Source organism: Dromiciops gliroides, chromosome 1, assembly GCF_019393635.1.
Source record: "Dromiciops gliroides isolate mDroGli1 chromosome 1, mDroGli1.pri, whole genome shotgun sequence".
Taxonomy (NCBI): domain Eukaryota; kingdom Metazoa; phylum Chordata; class Mammalia; order Microbiotheria; family Microbiotheriidae; genus Dromiciops; species Dromiciops gliroides.
This window is the reverse complement of record NC_057861.1, coordinates 753,026,446-753,046,382: the sequence shown is the minus strand read 5'-3', so window position 1 is coordinate 753,046,382 and position 19,937 is coordinate 753,026,446.

Sequence of the window (19,937 nt, the reverse complement as noted above, 5' to 3'; positions counted from 1 at the left end):
GGTGAGAGCATTTACTGACCAGGACGCAAGAGGCCCCCTCTGCGGGCTCATGATGAGGCTTTGGCCTGGGCATGTGGACCCTGGAGGTTGCTGCCTGTTATCGGGGGGAGGAATCTATGACGGGCTAGTTCTCATTCCAGTTAGCTGAGAATGGAGAGTCTACTCAGCTCAGATACTAATGAAACATCATGAGAATGGCCTTGATAGAAGCTACACTTGTCTTAGAGTGAGAAGGAATAAAACCTGCAGGATTTAGGAGAGAAGAAAATAAAGCATGTTTCTCTTTTGACAAACAAGCTGCCAGGAGGTTATTCTTTAAAGAAAACTATTACTTCAACATGCAAACAATAAGTATTGCAGGAAAGTATGTTTAATAAAAAAGTTTCCTTTTTTAAAAAAAGAAAATGTTTCTTAAAATTTTGAATTCCAAATTTTATCTCTCCTTCCCACCCTTCCCTCTCCCCTCCCTAAGGCAGTAAGCAATCAGATCTAAGTTATACATGTGCAGTTATGTAAAACGTTACCATGTTAGTTATTTTATATAAGAAAACTTGAATAAAAGAAAAACGAAAGTGAAAAATAGCGTGCTTCAGTCTGTTCCATCAATATCAGTTCTTTCTTTGGAAGTGCATAGTCCTTTGGGATTGTCTTGGATCGTTGTATTCCTGAGAACAGTTATATCATTCACAGTTCTCTATAGAACAGTGCTGCTGTCACTGTGCACAATGTTCTCCTGGTTCTGCTCATTTCACTCTACATCAGTTCATATAAGTCTTTTCAGGCCTTTCTGAAATCATCTTGTCATTTCTTATAGCACAAGTAATATTTCATTACCATCATATACCTCGGCTTATTTAGCCATTCCCCAATTCATGGGCATTCCTTTGATTTCCAATTTTTAGTTACCACAAAAAGAGCTGCTATCAATATTTTTGTACAAATAGGTTTTTTTCTCCAAAAGTTTCTTCTGAATAAAAAAGATGTCTCCCAAAATGAGGTTTGCACCTGTAGTTTTGGTATTTTACAATAAGTACTGATAATGCGATAATACTGACTTGATCCATTACCTGGCCTCACTTCTGCAGGTAGGAAATAATATATGAATCTCATCTTAAACCATAGAAGTCAAACGAAGACAGTGGTAATGAAAAAGGCCACCCAGCACTTAGAAGCTGCCTTGTTTTCTTAACTGTTCATTTGCTGTAGAAGCTGTGGAGGGGAAGTTCATTTCACTAAAGTCACAATTTCATAATGATGATTTTGAGGATTCAGTAATGAGGAAAACGACCCCTACTCATTCATGTTTCCTGAATTCAGCAGCTAAGTGTCAAAAACTCTTGTTTCTCACTAGAAAGGACACTGAGAGCAGTGATACAGTGTTGCAGCAAGCTTGTGCCAAGGAGTGTGCCAACTCCTTTTACCTATTCCCTAACTCATGTTAAGTCCCTCCCTTGCTCACCGTTGATCAGACCGATTACTAGCTCATCAAAGGGCGCTTCTAGAAAACCTATTTACATGATTATTCAATTTCTTAACATCCAATCAGTTTAGAGTATTTCTCAATCTGTTGGTTTTGCATATCTTCCTCCTATCTAAGTCCTCTTCAACTCAGATTGCCTCATGTGGTGACATTATTTTGGGGAAATGACACCTTAAACTCGAGCCTCTAAACTTAAATGGACACTTTATGTGTCCTTTTCCTTTTTGAGAGGAGTCCATATCCTATTCTCACAAGTAAGTCAAAGGGAAGGAACAGAACAAATCCTCAACCCCTCCTTTCTTGGCATTGATCTAGCCATTCTTCGCCATGGGCATTTAAAAATACTGGGAAATGACCTAGAAATTTTCTACTAGAAAGATACTCATATTGATTCTGAAAAAGTTAGGCATTTAGGGATCCAGTTTGGCTTATTGCCTCATGTGATTTCACTGTTTATAGAGGCCATTTTGTTGACACACAGTTATTAGCTGGTCATAAAACAAAAGACAACAAATTGTTCTGTTCTCACTATTTTGGAAAGATTTCATTTTTTCAAAGGAATGCAAGCCTCCAAGACTTCAGTGTATTCATTTGGCCAAATGGCCTAGAGCTGTTGGCTTCTCTGTAATATGAGTCAATAAGCAGAGGGCCGATGACAATTTAGTGAGATACCAATCTGCCCACAGATGACCCATAATGCTACTATTTCCTTTAAAAAAAAATGTTTATGTTAGATGACCAACGGCTACAGAATAGAAATGCAAAGCAGTTTTTCACAGTGATCCCATTAATGGGGTTATTATTACTTCTTAAAATAGCCTGTGGGTCAACACAGGCTTTCATTACTATTAGGTTAGAAGCAATACTAAAAGTTGTGCTCAGGACTACCCCAACACCCCCTGGCTCAGATTGGTCTCCTTGTTCTCTGTCTGGGTTCCAGGGTTCCAGTCTAGGGGTAGGATTGGGATTATAATATACTCAGATACTACCAAAAAAAGCCTGCAAAACTATACATGGAAGTAGTTCTGTCCTCCATTCCTCCCTATAGTCTGTGCTCAGTTTTGACCACTTTTTCAGGGGATTGAGACACAAACTCTGGGTGGGAATTTTCCCCCATTGCACTCAGGGATTTAGGGGAGAAGGAAACTGTGTCCCAGGCCTTTTTTGCCCTCACCACCTGCTTCTTGCAACTTGACCTGATTCCATCCTGGGCTCCAGCTGTTCTGTTTCCTTTGGCTGATAACACTCCGAGGCAGAACATCACTTGGTAACTGCTACTTACCAGACAGAGCTCTGCCCAACCTTGTTCTTGATGCATAGTTGGGCAGACGTTAGGCTCTCCCAGAGAGTCCTTCCTCCTTCCTTCTTCCTTTGCTATCTGTTGCTCTGTTGTTACCACTGGGAAGCAGCCCCCTTAGGGCTAGAAGCCCTGTAAACTGGAAAAAACATGCCGATGTTCACCCCAGCTCACCAAGGCTCATGTCCTTCCTCCTACCAGGCTTTTACAGCAGCATTTCTATGATCCCTGGCAAATAGGGTGGGGTGGCTCATGTCTAAGGAAAGATGACCTTCTTTTTTAATGAGTATGTAGTCAGCTGTGAGGACTGTTAAATATTAAAATATAGCTTTTGTATCTGCCTGTCTCCTACAAACAGATCAGAGAAACAATGTTTAATCTCTCCTACAAAATTAATAAACAGATCAGGGAAATTATAATATAATATTTCCTACTAACCAGATCAGAGAACATGATATCCATACTTGTCCTACAAAACAGATCAGAGACAGACAGAAAAACATAATATCAATTTAATATTTTGTCCCAAGAAGAAATATATATCACATGATCATGTGGAGACTCCTCTCCTAAGAGTGAAGGTCAGAGACCTCTCCTTCTAAGGGTTTTTAAGGTTTCTTTTGTCCTTGGGTTACAGGGCTTTGTCAATTTCAATACTATGATACAGAAGCAAAGGCAGTTTAACAATTTCAGTTATAACAAGTATGGAGGAAATACCGAAGCACCATGATAAGATTACAGGATTCCAAAAAAAAGAGTTTGGCAAGGATGAGGACCCCCAGATGTTACCATAAGATAGGGACTTACTATCCTGAGGGAAAAGAAGTCATTGGGTAGGGTCTTTTATCTGCTAGCTATCTGGATTCAGCTTGGAGTTCAGTTGAAGGACATTTTGCTCCTATTAACCCAGGGTTTCATAAAAAAAAATTGGGGATAATAAGGTACCTCCATCAAATCCAGGTGATCCATATATTCATATTGTAACAATTGGAGTGATGCCACCTGCTGGAGAGTTACTGTAGGAAAGCTCTGCCATGAAGAGAAGGCATCTGAGGGCAAGCCATATGATTTGCAAGGTCAGTTCCTTGGCATCAGTAAGTGATGTTTGCTCGTGGGCACTGTTGATCAAAGTGTCATGGGGTGCAGAGCACCCCAGAAGTTGTCTGGGGCACATCAAGGAAGCTTCTCCTTGAGAAACTAAACCAGAGGACAGATAACGCCTAGAGAGATAAGCTGAACCAAATCGGACTGAGCTAGCTTCAGATTCCTACCCTTCATTCTGGTCTCCCTTACCCTGGGGAGATAAATTTGGGTGTGGCTTCAGCCTTTGTGTTCTGAAGAAGGATCCGTAGCCACTCCTCACCCAATTCCTCTAGTCACTACCAGTGGGGCATGGTCCTCCACTCCTCACCCAATTCCCCCAGCTACCACCAGTGGGGGATGGTCCTCTCTCACTGAAGGAACTTTTCAGGGGCAGATGGTCCACCCCCATCAGTCCTCTATAAAAGTACCTTCCAGTCTCCTATTTGAGGAGATTTGGTACCTCTGAGCCATGTGCTTTATGCCAATCTCCCCATGAAAGTCCAAGGATTTCTTTCATGGTTTCCCTCCCCCCACCCGTCCCTTCCCTTGCTCCTAAATAAACTACCACCTTATTCTAACTATGTTTTGTGTGCAAGAGGGTGTAATTCTTTAAAGAGGTATTCCTAAGAACCCCATCCCCTACCCCAACCCCTAACCCTAAACCCGTACCCCATTTCCCACCGTTACAAAAGCTACCAGCCAATTAGCTTGAATCTGTTTGTGCATATGGATGGGATGTTCCTGGTTCCACAGGAGGCTGGTGGGATGAAGGGGCAAGGCTGGCTCTCTCATGCTCTCTTTTGTCAGGATTCCTGTGGGGAATGGAACAAAAATGCTGGCTCCCTGAGATAGATAGATGTAGGCATCTAGGCCTCTTCACCAAATTCTTATTCTCCTTAATAAATACTTAAAAGTCTAAACTCTTGCTAAAGCTTCTAACTTATTGGCGACCACTCAGATATTTTTAGACAGACTAGCTAGAATTTTACCAACTTTACAATATTAACAAGATGCAGAACATATATTTATCCATGTCTTTATAGTGAATGAAAACTGGTCAAGCCTTTTTATTTCCATCTATAGTTAATACAGAATTCCTGTACTGTGGCAAATCTCAATGATCAATCCTAATGAAGAATAGTGGCACTAGTAATACAAAGAGATAATCCAAACATCACTCATAGTTGACTCTGGAGTACTTTAAAGCTTCCTAAATTTAAATACTAATTAAATGCTATAGATTCCTATATACTAAAAAAATACTTTATGGAATACTAAATAAATACTATAGGTTCCTAACTAATAAATAAATATTATAATAAATACTAGGTTCCTAATTATTAAATAGGTTCCACAGATCTCTGGGACCTGGAGACTTCCTGCCACACTGACATTGAAGAGTGAATAATTCCTCTTGGAGGCTGACCATTCAGCCAGTCCAGAATTCATATAATATAATTTATCTAGTCCATGATTCTCCATCTTTGCCACAAGAATAGGATGAGATTTAAATAAAAATAAACTTTAATAAAGTTTAAGTAAGCATTCCCCTCACCTTGCTATTTAATAACGGTCAAAAAAACCCCTAAGACTGGTGGTCTGGTAGGACTTGTTTTTGATGAAGCTGTGCTGGCTCCTCGTGAGTAACAGTGCCCTTTCTGGATGGAAGTTCATTTACCATCTCTAATCATCCATTTTAAAACCTTAGCGGGAATCAGAGTCAAACTCCCTGTTTTCTTCTTCTCCTCCTCCTCCTTCTAAATCAGGACAGCCCTTGACCTTTTCCAATACTGTCTACCTTTCCTATTTTCCATCATATGTCTGATGTTACAGGTTAGTGTCTCAGCAGTTACTGCAGCCAATTCTTTCAGTACCTGAGGGTGAAGTTCATCTGGGCCATAAAAAGCAACTAAATTATCCCTGACTATTGCTGTCTTATCTGGGGAATCAACTCCTGCTGAGCCAGGGTTGTTCTCTCAGTAGCTTTAATAGTCCCCAGAGGGCTGACCTGGGGGTCATGTAACACCTAGGTCTAGTACTGATGGAAGACCCTGGGGAGGTTACTTGCCCTCTCATTGCTCTGAGGGGAGGTGTGTGTGTGTGGGGGGAAGATCTCTAAAGCTCCAGTTTTTTATTCGATTTAAAATTTTTTAAATTCTGAATTTAGCAAATATCAAATAAGAAGAGCATTTCTTTGATTATACGTCAGACTGTGGATATGATGGAGCTTCTGCTTTTTTAAAAAAGCATAAACTCAACATGTGACTTTCATAGCTGCCCTTGTCCTTTCTTTGGTTCTCTTCTGTGAATTTTAAACAAATGCTTCAATGACCCTATTTTCTTTTTCTTTCTATCCCTAGCCTCCCTCTCTTCTCACCTTGTCCCCTCCCCATTGGTGAAGAAAAGGAAACACACACACATACACACACAATCTTTAACAAATGTGCACAGTCAAACAAGAAATGCCCACACTGGCTATGGCCAATAGAAGTCTCTCTGTGTCACCTCTCTGAGGAGTCAGGTAGTATTGTGTTGTCATCATGAGTACTTTAGAATGGTGACTGATCATTTCAGTGACCAACATTCTTAAGTCTTTCAGGTCAAACGAGGTATTTATTAAACACTTACTATGTGCCAGGCTCTATGCTAAACACATTAGAAAGGCCAATACAGACCCTGCCCTCAAGGAACTCACATTCTTTTAGGGGAGACAAATGTACGGACAATTATGCACAAACAAGATATGAACAGAATAGATTGGAGGTAGTCACAGAGGGAAGGCACTAGCATTAGGGGACACTGATTGGATAAGGCTTCTTGCAGAAGATTTTAGTTAAGAACTGGAACCAGCAAAGCCAGGAAGCAAAGACTAGGAATGAGGGAATTCCAAGAGTGTGTGGATGGGGGCGGTCCCAGTGAAGAGGTTGGCAATAAAGTGTGGTACTTGAAGACTAAACCGGAGGAAGGCTAGTGTCACAGGACCTGGGAGTGTGTGGGGGAGGATAAGGTATTAGAAAACTGGAAAGTAGAAAGTTTTTTCCTTTACAATATTGTTATCGTATCCATCCTTGGTGTAGACATCCAGCTGATTCACTGTCAAGTTCAAGGCATCTCAGTTGCCCTCAACCTGGTTTAGCCCCTCTGGGGTGTGGCTGCTGTGCATGCTATAGCTTCTTGGAGACATGGTGGAGAGTTGGGTGAAGGTGGACACCAAAGTGGGGCAGCAGCCCTTGAATAAGAGGTACTAGTCCTCCCGGAACATCCACACACCCCATACCTGGTAGTGGCTTACCTGGATCAAGAGACTTGTTTGGGTAGTTTAATGATTTGGGGGGCAGAGTTCCAAGTTGCTTTCCAGAATGATTGGACCAGTGCCAACAACATTTTATTGATACACATTTTTCCCACAGCCAGGCCAACTATCATCATTTTCCTTTTTGTCGGAGACTTTGGGTTTTAGAGAAGATGCCAACCTGCCCTGTGGAGGGAATTCCTTCGTGTAGGTGTTGCCTATCTCATTGACATGAGAGAAATTATTCTATCTCTCATATTAATGTTATGGGACTAGTGTGCCCCAGAAGTTTTCTGGGGTAAATCAAAAGAACCTTCTCCTTGAGAAACTAAACCAAAGGACAGACACACCTTACCAGTCTCCCCCACCCCTCCAGGAGATAAGATTAGGTGTGGCTGCTGCCTTTGTGGCATGAGGGGGAGAGAGATGGCTTGAGAGATCCAGAGCTGCCCCTCACCCAACTTCCCCCAGCCACCACAAGTGGAGGATGGTCCTCCCGAATAAGTGAACTTTCCACAGTCAGACGATCATCTCATTGGACCACCATCGGTCCTCTATAAAAATATCTGCCTATTTTCTGCTTGAGGATATAGGTATTTCAGAGCCACACCTCTGTGCCTTGCCTTCTCCCCATGAAAAGTCCAAGGATTTCTCTCTTGGTTTCCTTTCCCTAGCACCTAAATAAACTATTATTTTATTCTAGTTGGATTTGTGTGCAAGAGGGTGTAATTCTTTTTTTTTTTGGTGAGGCAATTGGGGTTAAGTGACTTGCCCAAGGTCACATAGCTAGTAAGTGTTAAGTGTCTGAGGCTGGAATTGAACTCAGGCACTCCTGACTCCAGGGCCAGTGCTCTATCTACTGTGACATCTAGCTGCCCCAGTGTAATTCTTTAAAGAGGAATTCCTAAGAACCCCTATCTCAACTGTCTCCTTAATTTTCTGCATAACATTAATAACCAATTATTAATTGAGATTAAGATTTTCCTTTTTCTATTTCCTCATTTAGAAATCAGTCCCTTGGGGCAGCTAGGTGGCACAGTGGATAGAGCAACGGCCCTGGAGTCAGGAGGACCTGAGTTCAAGTCCAGCCTCAGATACTTAACACTTACTGGCTGTGTGACCCTAGGCAAGTCACTTAACCCCAATTGCCTCACTAAAAAAGAAAGAAAGAAAGAAGTCAGTCCCTTGTAGTTGATGAATGTATGGACTGCCTGGATTTGATAGAGCTGCCTTATTATCCAAAAGGATTTTATGAAACCTTGGATTAATGAAATCAAAATGCCCTTCAGTTGAACTCCAAACTGTGATGTTTAAAATGAGATGTGTGGTTGCCTTATTTCTGTCCCAAGTGTAGGGAAAACTAGCTAAGGTTTACTTATAAATTAGAAACTTTAGCACCAGTTTTTGGGAATTAAGTATTTATTAGAAAAAAAAAAAGAACACAGGTCAGAAAGTTAAGAAAAGGCTTATCTAGCCTAACATTCTAGCCTCACCTGGTTCTTCCTCAATTTCTTCACCACCAGCCTGTTGGAGAGACAAACTGAGTGTGGAAACTTCCTCTGCCTCCCAAGGAGAGGCAGTCTTTCCATACTACTTCAAGCTAATTGGCTAGCATCACCCAAATCCATTGGTTCACTGGACTTGAGGGTGGTCTCATGTTGAGGTCAGAGTCCACAGTCTCTGAGAACACAACCTCCTCAGGGCCAGGAAGGTGTGGCTTCAATTGAATTAACTTTAAATGAGTTAATCAGCAAAGTCAGTCAATCTCAGTCAACCCAATCAGTCCAAATCAGTCCCCTGGAGTTGGGGCCTTTGGGTATTGGCAAAGCCCATTATTGGTTTACAAAACTGAACTCAGATAGCTAGCAGATAAGTCCTGTGTCAAGATCATTATCTTGTGATAGATGATTATCATGTGATAGATGAGATTTAGCAGATACTCAGGAGCCCACCTGGAGATTAATTTAAACTGATTGAATTGGATAAGGGGACTGACTGCTGGCTGGATTACTGGCTGATTTCTAGTTAACTAGATTCTAAGCACATCTGGCTGGTACTCAAGGGTACTTAAGAAAGTATGGTTCTCAGAAGCTAACAACTTTGAACTTTAACCACCTTTGGGCCCAGTCAACCAATCAGCTTGAAGAACCTCCCGTTTCTGGGAGGAGAACAGGAAGGAGGAAGTGGAGGCTGCACAGAGAGATCTGAGACATCTCCGTGGTGGAGACAAGACTTCAGAGGACTTCACAGGGGAGTTTTAGGAAAGCTAGGATTGCCAGGTTATAGGAAATCTGTTCTCAATCTTTCTCTCTCTTTACTATCTAATGTCTTTTAATACATCCTTAAAAGCCTAAACTCTTGGTGAATTTATCAGTGATTTTGGCCAGTTTCCCCCCAAAACTTGGGGGGGACAGATTAGAACCCACATTTAGATTTTTAAACAACACAGTCCCTATCTACTGACTTCTTTTCCCAGGATAGTAAGTCCCTATCTTGTAAAAACATTTGGGGGCAGCTAGGTGGAGCAGTGGGCAGAGCACCAACCCTGGATTCAGGAGGACCTGAGTTCAAATCTGGCCTCAGACACTCTACACTTACTAGCTGTGTGACCCTAGGCAAGTCACTTAACCCCAATTGCCTCACCAAAAACAAAACAAAACAAACAAACAAACAAAAAATCTGGGCATCCTTGTCCTTGACAAACCCCTTTTGGAATCATATAATCTTATCATTGTATTTCCTTTAAGTCAAACTATCAAACTGATTGGCATCTCATACATTCTTGTTATAGTTGAAATTGTTAAAGTGATTCCCATTTCATACGTTCTTGTCACAGTGCTTACATTTAAGTTGATTTGTATCATGCTGATAAAACTGGTAATACTCTGTTTATATACCTTAACAAAAAAGGTGGCCTTGAGCTCCTTCTTTGTCAGGGGTCTCCACATGATTCATACCTGCTTGTTCTTGGGACAAATAAACTGATGGTATGTCTTTCCTGTCTGTCTCTGATCTGGTTTTTCCTATAGGAGATGTTATGAAAATAATAATTTCTCTCATCCCTTTTCTGTAGGTGACCAGCCTAAAACAAAATGTTGAACATAGATTATTCAGCCAGGATGGAAGGACATTGCTAACAGATGCGATTGCCCAGATCCTCAGAGTACATGCTTTTCCATCTTGTTCTAGAACCCCACCTAGATGGGGAAGCATAGTGCTGACTAAAGAGTAAAAAGAATCTAATCTAGGTAAATTCTGGCCCATTGTATTCTTTCCTGGCAAGCTTGGGTGGAGGGTGGAAATCTTTGTCTAGATTGCCTGAGGCTGAGGGTGTTCTGGGAGTACCCGTCATTAGAATAAGCCCACCTCTCATTATAATATTCATTTTCTCACGAATTGTTAACCAGTTAGGGTTGATTTCTGCCTGTAAGGAATTCCCACTCTTCCAAGGGTATATAAATTGAGAGGCCTCCATGGCTCATCTTTTGGTTTACGAGAGCCAAATGACCATCCCTTTATTAAGTATTCTCTAGTCATAATTAGTAAAATTATTAATGACCCAGAAACTAAGTTTCTTGAACATTTTATATGTCATAGACATCACAGCTCCTTTCCATGCAAAGTCCCATTCTCACTGTCAGAGAGAAGAGAAGCAAAAACAGAAAGGAGCCAGGCCCCAGCAGAGGCCTGAGGTCCTCATCCTCCTTGTTTGATCATCCCCTGATCTCACACGGCTGAAGATTCCACTGGTGCATCAGCAGGCCCCAAGATCAGGACACTGCCTCTGTTGATACAGAGGGACCATCCAACCATCCTCTTGTACATTCTACTGAGGGACATGATAGGTCTCTAGATAAGTAAACACAGCATATGTACAAAATCAACAAGGGATTTTGAGGTGGGGGCTATCAAGGGAAGGAATCAGTCTTGAAGAAGAGATTGAAGTGGACAGAGCTTTTCATTGTTGTTGGTATCCCTAGCACCTGAGGCACATCAGTTCTTGTTGGTTTGATAGAAGGAGGTGGTGCTTGAGCCTCACCTCGAAGGAATCTTGGCTTCCCAAAGGTCGAGATAAGGATGGTTATGTTGAGTTTGAGACGCCTCCAGGACACTGAAGGAGAGACGTCCAGCACGAATTAGGAGTCATTTACACACAGATGACCGTTGAATCCTGGGAACCGATAGCTTATCTGGGAGAGCTTCTAGCCACAATGCCCTTTCAGACGAAGCTGGCAGGTGGCCCTGAAGAGATGAAAGCCCAAGTCTGGCATCGGGGTGCAGTGCCTAGCAGAGGTCACTGGCCCAGCCATCCACACAAGGCCTTCTGACACAAGGGCAGCGACCACCCCAACAGCAAACACCACATGTCCAATAGCCACCGGTAGCCTGCATGAGACCACCACAGACCAGCAGGATGTGCCACACCCGAGGGAGGGGCAGTGAGAGCAGTAGGATGAGCCTCACCATGTGATCCCCCGTCATGGCTGCTTTCCCACTGATGTGTATACATTGGGGGGAGTGTGTAATGCACCTCACATTGATGGTAGAAGGCATTTGCTCCCTTTTCCTTCTCATGCTGGTTCTTGTTTTCATCCTCATTAATATGCTGCTTCATTAAATGCTTTTCCTTTTAACTAATTGTACCCTCTGAATGACGAGAGAAAAAGTGTCAGTCAGTGGCAGCTCTCCACTATGGTTTTGAGTGAATGCACAATGGCTGAATACCTGGGGTAGTTGATTCTGAGAACCCTACATATGTGAGAAGAGAGTTCCCAGGTGATGCAAATAAATACAAATAGTATAACTCTCAAGTGAATTACATTTGGATGAAAGCCTTGAATTTTGATGTTATTTTAGAAAAAAAAAGATTATTATACCACTTAACTATAATGAATAACAAAGTCCAAAATATGTTTATAGTGATTTATTTTTTGTGGGGGAAAATATTTCATCATTATTTATTACTCTTGTTTGAACCTAGCTTTATGTGGTCAGAAAGTTGTCTTACCCAAAACTTACAGTAGAAGTCAGGCTGACCTCGGAGATGGCTGTAGGGAATGGTTAGAACCCACAGAGGTCTTGTTTTGGGTTCTCCAAATTACTTTGAATGTTTATTCTTACCTGCTGAGACACATTTCAAGCAACCTTACCTGGGAACTGCCCTTTTCTGGAAACTGTGTATGTACAATTCATGTGCTGGTACTTGTGTGTGTACATATACAGGTATACACACACACACACACACACACACACACACACACACAAATACATCCGTATCTCTTTTAGGGCACTCTCCTTTGCCAGAATGTCCTAATAAAATTCTTTCTAAAACTTGTTCACATTTGGGGTTCTCAATAGACAAAATAAATTCTAAACATAGTATGTCCATGACACCTTATTAATTACTCTTTGTGTGTATCTTTTTCCATTCTCTGTTTGTACATCTCTGTACTTGTAAATATATTTTTCCTTTCATGTAGTAATATTGGTCAGTGTGGATATGATTCTTCTGGCTTTGCATTATTTACTTCCCATGAATTACTTGCCATGTCTTTACAATTAATTATTAACAAACCATTAGACAATGCTAACATTTGTCAAAATGTTAAAAAAATACTTTGCTTCATTAATTTTTATCATGTTAGAATTTTATGATTTTGTTGTTCTCATTTTAAATTTTGTGATGATTAAAAATATGCAAGACATAGTTTCTGGGTAATTTCATCATTTTATTAATATGGCTGGCAGGTTATTAATAAAATGATGCCCATGGCAGTGTCTCTTGGACCAAAGATCCCCTCCTTGAGGTTGGGCCTCATTTCATATACCCACACAGCAATCAAATCTAATTGGTTAGCATCATTCAAGTCTAATTGGTTGACATAATTGGAGGTAGGTTATATGAAAATGAAGTCCAAGGATGACATCAGAGAAAGGAAAGTAAGACACCCCCGCCTCCCAAGCTATTTTCCACCTGGTTATGGTTTAATTTCATCAGCAAGTCCCTGGGCTATCTAAACAATAGGGTCTGTCTCCACCTAAGACTCCTTTGTTAGATTGGGTCTGGTATGACCTAGATGAATCTTACTTTCAAGGACTTAGACATTGAGTGGGGGTAGAAGAAAGGACTAAGAAAGAAGGGGAGACCACTGGGTCCCCCAAGATACTGATGATTAGTAATTATTTCTTACAATTTCTTTTAGCATTTTGTGACAATTTTCTATTTTTTGAGATCTTTTACCTCTTTTTCTTAAAATATTAGATGTTAGATTTTTTTGTCATTAGCATTATGATTGATTTTTAAAATTTCTTATCCAGTATTACCTAGACTTACTGAGGATTGCAGACTCTCAAGACATTATCAATGCCCCCTGGAAAAATTACAGGGCATATATGAGGGATAGTTAGACAGTGGACCACAATGTGAGTTTAGTATAGCACAGGAGGAAGGATGTAGTATGAGATAAAGCTGGAAAGGTTAGCTGGTTACAGGTGGAGGTTCTTGACTTTTAAGCAGTTGTTCGTACTTTACTCAGCAGGCAACATATAGCCACTGAAGATTCTGGAGCCTGGGAAATACCACAGTCAAGGAGAATTAATGTTGGTGGTTCCTGGGATACTGTGAACCCTTTGAATTTTCTGTGAGGGAAAGAGATGCTATCCTAGCCCCAATGTATACATTGTTACTTTAAGTTCTTGTATGGGATCTAAGGAATCCCTTCCCCCACATGTATTCACAAGATTTTCCCAGTACAAATGGAATTGGGATAAAACCAGATAAAAATAATGATGTTTTGCAGTAATTCCCCCAAGACTTAATCTGGGCCACATAAACCAGAGCCTGGAGACTCTGGACCATGGGTTACTTACACCTAAGGAAAATGTCAGACATTGGGAAAACCAGGGGCCAGAAGACTTGGGTGTAGGCATGTCTATCCTCTCCTTCTATCTTGTAAGTAAGCCCCTTGAGGGTAGGTGACTATCTTATTCATCCCCTTTAGTATCTGCAAGGAGGTTGGTTATACACAGTAACAACTTAATACATATTTGTTGTATGAAAGATGTCTAGGATGTATAACATTTTCCTATGATCTATATGCTAGACTATAAAACTGAAAAGGTGATTCTAAAAAGTCCTGTTGAGGGGCAGCTAGATGGCACAGTGGATAAAGCACTGGCCCTGGATTCAGGAGTACTTGAGTTCAAATCTGGCCTCAGACACTTGACACTTACTAGCTATGTGACCCTGGGCAAGTCACTTAACCCCCATCGCCCTGCAAAAAAAAAAAAAAAAGTCCCATGAAAAGTTCTCCTCCCCTTCCCCCACTCCCTCTTCATTAAACAGGCAGACTCTCATGCACAGATTGGAAGGAAAACATATTTGAAAATGTATGTGCCTTCTAACTTTCAAATACTGGTGCACTTTTATTTATGTACTTGGAGTCTGACCCTTTAAATGTAGACTCCCTAAGGGCAGAGGCTGACTTTGCTTTTTCTTTGTGTCTATATTTCTTAGCACCGTTCCTGGTACATAGTAAGTGCTTAATAAATGGTTGTTGATTTATTACTATTAGGGGCCATTCTGTATAATTTCATTTCCCCTGTGCACCTTAAACCCATGTTTTTCTAGTTTTGGCAAAAATGAAGAATAGCTCTCCATTAACCATTTTTTCCCTTGAATATAGTACACAGCCATTGCCTTTCATTACCCTTCCTCCTTCCCTTTTTCCTTTTCTCTCAACCAAATTATTCCATTTAAAAAAAAGCTGGCTTACTTTCCAATTTGTAATTAGTGAGAGGAAGCAAAGCACGGTGGGTAGAAAGCTGCTTTCAGCCTGTAGCTGATCTCTGACACTCACCGATTGGAGAATTCACTTAGGTTTGAAATGAGGTATCTATCCTACTCCTTCCCTCCCTCCTCCAATTGCATTGTTCTGCCCCAATTTAACTTTAAATGTGTTTTTTTAGCTTGACATAATGATCAAAAAGGAAGTCAAACCAAGCTGTGCCAGTGGCTGTGCTCATGGGCATAAGAATAGCATCTACCTCCCAGGTTGTTGTGAGGATCAAATGAGATCCTCTTTGTAAAGCACTTTAGCACTGTGCCTGGCACACAGTAAGTAGCATGTAAATTTTATTTATTCTTGCTGATGTTGTTGTTACCTTTCCTAAAGGATTTGTGCTCATTTTCTGAACACACAAAGTTAAAATGTCCTAAAACAATTCCCAGTGCTGTACTCCTTAGAGGCTTCAGTTGATTGAACAGTTTGTATTCCACCTTTATCCTCTGAAGTATGTCATGATACTAATTGCCTTATAATTGCATTAGTGAACACGTATGAATCAATTTCAGTGGGCTATCTTCCAATGAATAGACACACTTCGAATCTCAGATTTGCAGCCTCATTATGATGAGGGAAACCTTATGCTAATGACTATTTCTAAGCCCCTCCCCCTTTTTCATTAGGGATCCTCCTTTAGCAATCTTATTTGCTAGAATGGTTGTTACCATAGAAGTAGCTGCAAAGGAATACTTAGCCAGGTTTTTAACCCCAAACCCGACTCCCTAGCTTAACAAGAATAAATACTCCAAGTCTGAAACCATCATTGTTATGCCAGAAAAACCTCCTGAAAGGGCCAAGGTTGGAATGTCAGCTGCCCTCCAACAGGGCTTAGGAGGAGCCCAAGGTTGAAAATGGAGTGGAGATCAATGGGTGATCATGGGATCAATGGGAGATCAATGGCATTAGGTAATAGCAGCTTTAACTAAAACACCCATACAACCTCCCTCCACTCCCCCAACCCTGTAACTAGAAGGTTTGTGTCCAAGGCAAAAAAAAAAAAGTGTATAGAAGAGGTCAAGCCCAGAAGGGTAGAGGTGTAGGATGTGAAGGAAGCATTCCCTAATGATGGAGCTGTTAGCACCTCCTACCACTGTGGTGCCCTGAGGCAAAGCCTGCTGCTTCTTCCTTAACTATGGAATGATGGCTCTCCTTCCACCCTTACCCTGAGCTTGAGGCCTGGGAACCTTTTGTAAAATTGGTTTGATAACTGTATGTTTATATAATTTATATCCTTTGTAATCCTAAGTATTTTATTTTATTTTGTTAAGATGAATGTATGGAACACCTGGATTTGATGGAGCTGCCTTATTATCCAAAAGTGTTTTATGAAACCCTAGATTAATAGGAGCAGAATGCCCTTTCACTGAACTCCAAACTGAACTCAGATAGCTAGCAGATAAATCCCTATCTGGAGACTTCTTTCCCTAGGATTGTAAGTCCCTATCTTGTGGGGGCATCTGGGCGTCCTCATCCTTGCCAAACTCCTTTTTGAATCATATAATCTTATCATAGTCTTTCTGTATTTTCTACATACTTGTTATAACTGAAATTGTTAAAACTGCTCTGCATTACATTCATTCTTGTTATAACATTTGCTTTTGGGTTGATTGGTATCATGCAATGAACCTTATACACCCTTAGAAAGACAGAGTCTTTGAGCTCCTTTTTTGGAAGGGATCTCCACATGATTCATGCTTGCTTGTTCTTGGGACAAATAAACAGGTACTGTGTTTTTCCTGTCTGTCTCTGATCTGGTTTTTCCTGTAGGATATAATATGTTCTCTGATCTGTTGTTTATGCTTGTTTGTTTATTTGTTTTTTGTAGGAGGACAGGTATGGAAACAAATTGTAGGAGACATTATAAAATTAATTTATCTGATCTGGTTTTTCCTTTAGGAGAAATTACGGAAATAATTTCTCTGATCTGTTTATTTTTTTGTAGGAGGCAGACAATAAAAACAATTTTTGACAATTTTTATGCATTAAACAACCCATTCTAAGAAGAGATCTGCAGACTTTATCAGGCTTCCAAAGGGCTCCATGACACAAAAATGATTAAGAACCTCTGTCTTAGATTACTTCCAAATACTTTAAGGTCCTGTCAACCAGTCACATTAATCCTCGAAGGCTTCTAGATAGCTCTTAGTGGAACTCAATGAACCTTTTATTAAAATTTTATTTTTGTGATTTTATTTTTATTTTAAATTTGTTTTTATCATTTTGTGGTTGTTTTCTAGTGTTTTGAGATTTTGTACCTTTTAAAAAACTTCCAAGTTTACTTTTTGGTGTTAAATATTATAATTTTATGACATTGCTTTTTGCATTTTTGAAATAAAAGATCATCTCAAAGAAAAGAATTAACAGGTAAAATTATAATATTGCTTAGGATCTAAAGACCAAAATTAAATTGAAAATATATTCTAAATTTTCTTTTTTTTAGAACTAGATTTCTTAAATTTACTAGAAAGATTTCTTAAATTTACTAGGATCAACTTATGGGAAAAATAGACCATTAGTTCTGAGAAGTAATGAGCTGAACCTCTGTTGAAGGATATGTTCTAGGTTTCTGTCTGGGTAACACACTTGCAGATATGATGGATACTTATAAAGTACATAACTTTTACCCAGAATATCTGGGTTGGTCCTGGTTCTTTTTGAAAAGTGCTTGGCTGAACTATTAACAACCATGTGAAAGAATGCTATAGATCACTGATAATTAGAGAAATGCAACTCTGAACTACTCTGAGTTTTCACCTCAAACCCAGTGAATTGGTAAAGATGACAAAAGATGGGAACAGTCAATGTTTGAGGGACTGTCGAAAGACCATTCTGGAAAGCTGCTAAGTGAGTGACTGAAATGTGTACATACTCTGAACCAGAGATCCTACTACTGGGCATATGCCCCAAGGAGCATATATAGCAAGATATTTATAACAGCCCCTTTTGTAGTAGCAAAGAACTGTGAATGAAATGGATGTCTATTGATTGGTTGGGGAGCAGCTAAACCAGTTGTGGGACATGAATATGATAGAATCTTTCTGTGCTCTAAGAAATGTTAAATAGGACAGTACAGAGAAGCATGGGAAGGCTCAGCGGTAGGTATAAGCACATGCTATGTGCCAGGCACTGTCCTTGGTGCTGAGGTTACAAATTCAACTACTGAAACATTCTGAAGGAGCTGACATTCAACCATGGGAAGCAATAGCTATATCTGTAAACACGTGCAGAATTTTATAAACATGCTGACCACAACAGCGTAAGTGGAGAAGCCAAAACAATCCTGTTCCCTTGGTGCCTCTAATGACCAAGCTTGTCCCCAAAGAAAAGATAAAAAAAATGCATTCCCCACAAAGGTGGGAAACTATGGGTGTGGGACATCGAAGAGACTGTTAGTCTCAGGCCATGTGTCGGTTAGTTCTTTTATTCTTTATTAGGAGGTGTGGCTCTATGGTTTCTGTGGGGGAGAGATCACAATGAGATCAGATGAGATAATTTGTTTAAAAAGCATTTACAGGGTGGCTAAGTGGCACAGTGGATAGAGCACTGGCCCTGGATTCAGGAGGACCTGAGTTTAAATCTGGCTTCAGACACTTGACACTTAGTAGCTGTGTGACCTTGGGAAAGTCACGTAACCCTCATTGCCCTAAAAAAAAAAACATTTACAGTAAGTGTCTGGCACATAGTGAGTGCTTTGTAAATGTTTATTCATGAGATCATAAATTTAGGCCTGGAAGGGAACTTAGAAGTTATTAAGTCCAATGCTTTCCTTTTTAGAGATGAGGAAATTGAGGCAGAGGGAGGCTAAGTGACTTGCCCAGGGTTATGCAGCTAGTAAGCATCTAAGGTGGGATTTGGACCCAGATCTTTCTTCCTGCCTCCATGTCCAGCACTCTGGCTACTACAGGGTGTAGCTTTTGGTCTCCACATTGTCTCTCCAGATATATTTGGAAAGAAAGGTGATGTCAAAACAAAATATCATCAACCACAAGTTTTATGAAGACAGATAAGCACTTTGTTCAATAGAAAAGCAGCACTTCGGGCGTGGATCCAAAATGCAGAACATTTGAAAATCAAACCCAGAGCCTATCTTTTGTGTTCATAGATGGGACTAGTTGGATATCTGAAAAGTCCAGACCAAAAATAGCTTCTTCGTTGAGATTTCACTATTGTTTGTGCTGAATCAGGTCTTCCCAAACATCTTCCAGTTTCAAACTCACTTCCCTCCCCCAGGATAATAGATTCCAAGTATTCCCAAATGGTCTTGGATGACAATGAACATCTGGCCAGATGGTCCAAATGACACCGATCCTTCTCAAAGGCAGCGTGTTGTGTCTTGTGCGTGCATTCACATATGTTCAGGAGTTGAGAAAATCACAGAGAGATTCTGCTTTCATCAAGCAAGCAATTACCAGCAAACTCCAAAGAAAGAGAAAAGGGTCTGAGCAAAGTTGTTTGGGTCCTTCTAAGCCAAGACAATTCAGGAGGGAGGAGGGTTTTTCTATCACTGTTTCTCTTACATTTTCACCTGCTTCGGTTCTCTTATAACCCTAATGACCACTTACTTTCAGCAGGAGTTTGGCTTGCCAGAAAAGCAGCAGGGGGCCCCAGGACTGTAAACATTTTCTTTTTGTTGCTTCAATCTGTATCATTTGGTATGGATGAGAAAGAGAAGCGATAGGTTTGTGGGAAGCCTAGCTAGATGAAAATCATCTTGGCCTTTTAAGGTAATTATAATGGGGAAGAACATGCTGATATTGCAGAAGTCGGTGACTATGCATTGTTGTCCAGAACTTCTATTAGCAGTAATAATGTACAAGCTTATTAATGTATTAGGTTGTCTTTTTGTATCTAAAATCAACAACTATTCCCTTCACTCTGGATATGATTTCACTTGTGTTTTTGTCACAAACACTAAGAATATCATTTTAATAGGTTCCTTTA